The sequence below is a fragment of the Ceratosolen solmsi genome, unplaced genomic scaffold (genome assembly GCF_000503995.2).
Source record: "Ceratosolen solmsi marchali unplaced genomic scaffold, CerSol_1.0 scaffold29, whole genome shotgun sequence".
Taxonomy (NCBI): domain Eukaryota; kingdom Metazoa; phylum Arthropoda; class Insecta; order Hymenoptera; family Agaonidae; genus Ceratosolen; species Ceratosolen solmsi.
Genome location: NW_011948417.1, coordinates 4,254,277 through 4,261,564, shown reverse-complemented (window position 1 = coordinate 4,261,564; position 7,288 = coordinate 4,254,277).

Genomic DNA, 7,288 nt, shown 5'->3' with positions numbered 1-7,288 from the left:
CCACTTTACTCCCCCTTTCGCCCGCCCATCGCGTCGCCTCTGATCACCCAGATAACGTATTTTCTCTCCACTGATTCGATGTCGACTATCCTTATTCTCTGTAAGCTGATGTTTTTGGACTTTGGAGAGTCGAGTGGCCTGAAAACGACGACTTACAATTTAATCATTCGCCGACAGGCATAAACAATCCACCGCCGACGTCCTTACGCTTCTTCTATTACTTTCCACTTCGGACTTTGCGTTAAATCTTTTCCCATCATCGGTAAAGCCTTATAGATGGTTATATGTTAAAAGAAGCACTTGCTGGTTTCAGAGTACTCGATAGCCAATACATTTTTGATTTGGATATTTAATTACAGCGATAAATAATTGTCTAAATATCGCAATAAATAGGCTAAAGTTGATTATTTATTTAAAAACTGGCGTTCAAAAGCTTTCATTTCTTAGGATTTCGGGAAATATATAAGATGGTCGATTCACCGGAAATGATAAAATATATTAAATACAAGGGCATGTAAGCAGATTACTGGATTGGATCAGATGGCGGTATAATCTTTCTATTCAATTATGAAAGAAATTTTGTATTAATATTTTTTTTTCTTTTCTTTTTTTTTTTTTTTTCCTTTCAATACGTACACTTATAATTTAAACGTTAAAGTGAAATGCCACGATGTGTCATTAATGAAGTAGAAAAACATTGTCTTTAAAATGATTTTGGAAATATTAATATTTTGGGTAAAAATTAATTATGATTATTCAAAATAATTGTGACGTAAATATTTTAATATTGATACAGATAAGAAAAATAAATAAATAAATGTTAATGGAAATCGAATTTATTTAATGTGTAATATGCTACATGAATAATGATATATAAATCTAATCATGGATAATTAAATAAATGCAACTTAGTATTTTACAATTCATGTATGTAAAATAGGCATTTAAATATGACAATGATTTGTCATTATTCTAAATAAAAAAAACTCGAGCAAATGCTTGCTTAACATATTTGTAAGAAAAATGTTTTTCATCAAGACATGATAATTATTTTTTATAGATTTATATTACATAGCTTTTAAGATATTAAATATATTAACTGTTTAATTTTCAGATTAAATAGAAATTGAATACAGTATCGATACAAAATGAATTTACAATAATAAAGTAATTTGACACTAACGTGATTTAATATATGTATATATATATATATATATATATATATATATATATATTATAAATATTATTTCAACAAACTTATTCTACTTATTAAAAATCAAATGAATTTATATAACTTCAGTACTATCGATACTTGTAATACCGTAACAATAAACATTATATATGTTAAATGTTATATATATTTATATTTAAAAATAGCATTATATAAGCCCATAAAGTTGTTCTTATTATTGATATATATAAATAAAATTGAATACAAATTACAAAATTGTTAAATTTGAATTAAAATGAGAATTGAATGTAATATTATAAGAGAAAAATAAGAATAAAATCTGCTTCATTTTTTCTTATTTTTCTAATTTTTAATTATTAAAAAATTTATAGAAAAAAAAAAATTCTTTTCGTTAAGTAAGACTATTAATACTTGAAGCATCGAAAGTATTTATTTCTAAATTATACGATATACGTACGTATATATATAGATAGATAGATAGACTGATACGTACATTTTAAAAGGAAAATGTTAAAATAAGGAAAATAATTTAATATGATATGCCTCAACTATATATTACATATTACTGTTATGTCAATTCGCAGAACTGCATAAAAATGGGAATATTAACGTTTAATTGAAGCAGAGTTCTGTAAAACTAACTTAAACTTAAAATCTCAGTATTATATTAGAGCGGATAAGCGATTAGGAATCATTAAGCATGTAACTTATATATTCCATTGTAATCGCTTTCAAAAGCTACAAATAATTTAAGTTCATTTTATGTGGAGATCCATGACACGATTGTTTCTCGGCTCCTCGCACGGGAAGTTCAGGACAGTTTTTTTATCAGGCGATTAGTCACATATGATCCTGCCCTGCTCGAGGAAAGAGATTAGAAAAGGACCGGTAAGTGTCTGTCGCCATTGCTGAGGCGCACAGGAGTGGGATACCCGAGATATATCGTGATTCACACCCTGGTGAATGCGTCGCGTGGGGGACTATTACGTAGTTGGTAGGATACATCCAAGAGAGCCCACCAAAGACGAGGAGAGGCTCCTCCGTCGTCGCATCGATCCTCGAGATTCTCAAAGGCAGCCGAAGTTATATTATTTCATCGTGATTTTATCACCCTACACACTCTCTACTTCTCGGCGCGACTTTATCGGTCGAGGGACGCTCGCAGCATGCAAGGATTTTTTATTTATGACGCTTCTCAGATCCTCCGCCACGTTCAGTTTACTTCATAACTTTACATTTTTTACTACCAATGATCGGTGTAATATTCCATGCTTTTATCTTTTGCCTACAGAACTAAATCTATTTTGATATTCCTTTAATTTCCTTATTTCCTACTAAATTTTCGAACAAACATTTACAATTAATATATAGCGAATTTAGCTGCACTCTTGGCACTACACCAAATAATCAACGATCAGGCTATCGTCTAAGTTTCTTGCTATCCTTCAATATTTCTGAACAAGTGTTCAAAATTTAAGCTACAATGCGATATGAAACTTTATACCTTGCAACGTTTCATCGCTATTTAATCGTCAATTTTGTTGAACATTTATAGAACTTATTACAACGACGATACTTTTTCAATATATTAATATTTTTGTTCTTGTTTATTTATTCTCATTTGAAAATTTTCAGCCTATTGCACGAGTTTGCATAATGTGCAATGCAACTGTACTCATTACAAGGCGAACAATTACTCCTTCATAACGATCTTATAGTATAAAAATTAATTATTCATCATTATCCATAAAAAATCTAATTACAAAGATATATTAATTAATAGTGCTACATGATATATTATAACTTTCTATACTTATTAATCTATGACGAATTTTTTATACTATTGTGAACAATAGATAAACAAAAATATATATGTTTCACGCGTGATAAATTGCATATATCGTTAGAATATAAAAGAATACATCCTGCCGTTTAAACCAATAAATTAATAGTTTATATATATATATATTGAAGCAAAAGTTAATGATTGTCTGCAAAAGAAACATTATTTATAATTTTATCTTTTCAATACTGTATAATGTGTCGTTGAAATTAATCTGCAAAAGTCTGGAAAAAATTGCAATATAAGAATAATCTGTCTCTAGGGCCGTGTTTTCACGCCGTGTCGACAGGTATGATTCAGCGAAAAAAGATTCCAGGATCTCCGAGAGCAAGACTTTTCGTCGCTGCAACGGTCCTCTTCACTCTTCCGAGAATTCAGTGATGCTCCCCGGATTCTCTCTCTCTCTCTCTCTCTCTCTCTCTCTCTCTCCCGTGACGTCAACTATGTCGCTGTATAACCCTTTTAGTGCTGCAGCACGGTTTATTTGATTTACTTCTATTGCATATAAACCATCGAATTTATCAGGTGGGAATTGATGGTTTGCCGCGTATGATTCAACGTATATTTATGTTGCTTGGAGCTTAAAAGCACATCTCCCACAGGCTGTGCAACAAATAAATAGTAAAATTAATTAACCTCAACTAAAAGGCATTGGCTGTCGTACAATGAATATTACGGATATCGCTTCAATTGTACTATCGATAATTCGAAAATTATTTATAATTATAAATCTATTATTAATGCTGATACTCGTGATTGTACAAGTTAAATGAATCATGATTATAGCGCATTTGTCGTTCATATAATACAAAATTCTTTTTCTCAACAATTACTATAAATTAAAAATTTTTAGGGAAAAAATATTTTAATGACTAAAGACTACAAGTATATATATATATATATATATATATATATATAGGATTAATCGATAACGATAAAAATATATTTAACAAAAAAAAACACGATTTATAAAGATAGATTAAAATGACATTTTTAAATGAATTAGAAATGGATTATTGATATTAGTGAAAATATAATTTAATATTTAGACAGTAAGTATGTAAAATATTTATATATTCTGTTGAGTTTTGTAAGAAAAAAGACTTATATTGTTTTAAATTAGTGTAATATTAAAAATTAGAAGGATAATAGATTATTAATATTATTAAATACTTGAAAATCAGTTGTTTCGAAATAAAATTCGTGGTAATGGAATTTAATAATATTAAATAGCACAATTAAGTATACAGTGCGTAAGGGTTTTTTTCCTTTACGCATAAAAAAATGCGTGTTTTAAATTTTGAGAAACGATTGTTTACAAAATTTTAAAATCCATCGATGATTATATTACAGAATAAGAATTAAGGTAATTCAGGAATTCAGTAAATGTGTCAAGTTAACTTTTTCAACTTTTATTTAATTAACTAGCACAAGACTCTAATTCAATTGAAAAAATTAAAAAAAGTAAAAATAATTGCATGACTCAGTAATTTCTCAAGACTCGAGATAAATAAAATATATCTCAATTGTAAATAAACAATTGGATAAGAGCTGTCACTAATATATTGAATTAATATACTAATATATTGAATTAATATATTAATATATATTGAAATAAAACGATTACTATAGTTTCAATATACAGTTAATATTAATTCAATATAAAGTTGCGTTACAAGGTGACACTTTGCTCACTTAAGCACCCAAGGCATCCCATCTCGACCCTGTTCCTTAGTCAATGACGCACAGAAAATTGAGATCGAGATTTCACGGCGCCACTTCCTCTGCAATCGTTTTGCTCTTTTGACTCGGTTAGTGAGCCCATCGTCTTAGGTATACGTGCGATTCATTGGAATTTTTAACGACCAATTTGTAATGATGACGTGTACCATGTGGCTGGCTGTATTGGAGTTGTTTCATTTTGGAAATTGAGTGATAGGATGTCTAGAAGTCTTCGCGATGCTGTTCGGTAACATCATTAATACTAATGCAGATCTGGAATAATGTATATATATATATATATATATTAATTTTGGAGTACAAAGAAGAACATTTTTTAGAGTACATGAATTTTTATTACTACTACATAGTCGTGTCTGTACATTTATCTCGTAAAAAGTATAACTTTATACGAATATAATTGTCATGTATGCTTTTAATTGGGCTTGGTGGATAGAGAATAATAGAGTATAATGTAATTCATTATACTTTTTTATTGTCTCGATAGTCATTATATTTCAATAAATTCTATTATATGTATTGTTTTTCTGAATATTCACTGCACAAATTTTGATGAAAAATCCATTTAAATCAAATTTAATATTAAGAATATAATAATAAGAAAGATTCAATATACCTTAAAAATACAAATTCGCGTAGAGTTCGAGTGATGATAATTTTTAAATATATTTTCTGCATCTCTCTTTGTAATTCAAAGATCTGATTTTTGATGCTCGATGAAGCGAATCGTCCTAATTTCGAAAAGTACAGCAATGCATGCAGTAAAGGTACCGAATCTTCGCTTAATTCTCATTATCTGATTGTTTTTCTATTCGTGGCTCTCCGAAACATCTCGATTATCTCGTGATGCAATAACAGGAAGGCTATGACTTAGCTTCCGAGGAACTCTTCGAGTAGCCAATTACAACTTGGACCGGACGAAAGACGCCGACAGAGGCGGTGAAACCTTCTTAAGATCGTCTCTGCAATGTCCGGGTGGGCGTTCGAACACACGCGACGCCACGAAATACATAAATAACAGTTGTTTCTTTTGATGTGATGGATATTTTCCGCTAATGTATTCGTCATTACGTTAAGGCGGTACATCCTTACCAACGAGCAGTCGCTTCCTCTCGTTATGCCACAGGATGTACGAATGTCTTTCTTCGCTGCTCCGTTGCGTTAATCAATTTTCGATAGCGCATCGATAATTAATGGCAGCTTCGCAAGCTTTTGTATAAGTACTCGTTTAATACCGAGACTAGATGTGTGCGTGTTTTTTTTTTTTAGGAAGGCCAGCGCTTGCTATTTCATATAGAGATAGAAAGTCCGTTAAATTGAGTATATTATTGTATACCTGTGGAAAGATGGAATCGGTTGATACTGATCGGCAATAAAAAGCACTGGGAGTCAAGCGTGACTTTTGAAGCCAAGTGAATTATATGGGGACGCTATGACGCTGATTTTATCATACATTATTACACAAAGTGTCGAGACCTCCCCGAGATCCGAGAAAATCCGACGCTAAGCGGAAGTCGAAGGTTGCAGCTCCGACCGATCGATTACACGAACAGTAAAAGGAGAAACGATCGAACGAGCGGTCCTCGACGGTGGTCGGCCCTACTCCCACCGACGGCTTCCTTACGCAACTCGAGCCCACGATACCTTGAGTGCGCGAAGCGAGATCCTGCCCCCCCCCCATCCCCATCCCCATCCCCGCTCCCCATTCGCCACCCCACCCCGATTCTATTCCGCGTACGCGTGTGTACATACGCGCGCACAAATATATCTCGCAGTTTCTCGTACACACCCTCACCTAGCATTCAGTCACAGGCTGAGGGAGTTTGGTGAATGAAATGGGGCCGCGGGCACGTGGCTTCGTGGCGCGTGGCAGGTGAATCATCGTCGCCGGCGTCGGACTTCGAGTCCCGAGTCCGTAGCCGCCTCCTGGCCAGTCGGAGTCGGTGCGCCGGGACGCGCGGACGACCTCCAGGGGGATGCAACGACGGGCCGAGTATTGTGAGAGAGGCGCCACCGTGAACCGCGATCATCCCGATCGGCGCCTCACTCGCATTTCGCATTTCCGATCACGGATCCAGCCGTCTACTCCTCGACCAGTGTTCTTGCCTGTTTATCTACAATGTCAAGTGACAGCGATACAGGAGGACACGTTACAGCTCGCTTCTCTCTCGACTGAGCTACGGCTTCGATTTTCACTGTACGTCTAATTTTTCTTATACAGTTTACTGATTTAAAAAAAAAGACGTCACATCATCATCATCATCATCATCATCATCATCATCAATAGATTAAGAATTATTGGTATTAAATTAAGAAACCTAATGTGATGATCACAAATTCAACAATCTGTTGTTCTATACATATATATATATATATATATATATATATATATATATATATATATATATATAATATATATGAAATGAATAATAATTATATATTCAATTTAAATAATTGAGTTAAAAGTTTGTGGAATATCAGTGTAAATGCAATTAAATATAAGCAAAATGCAT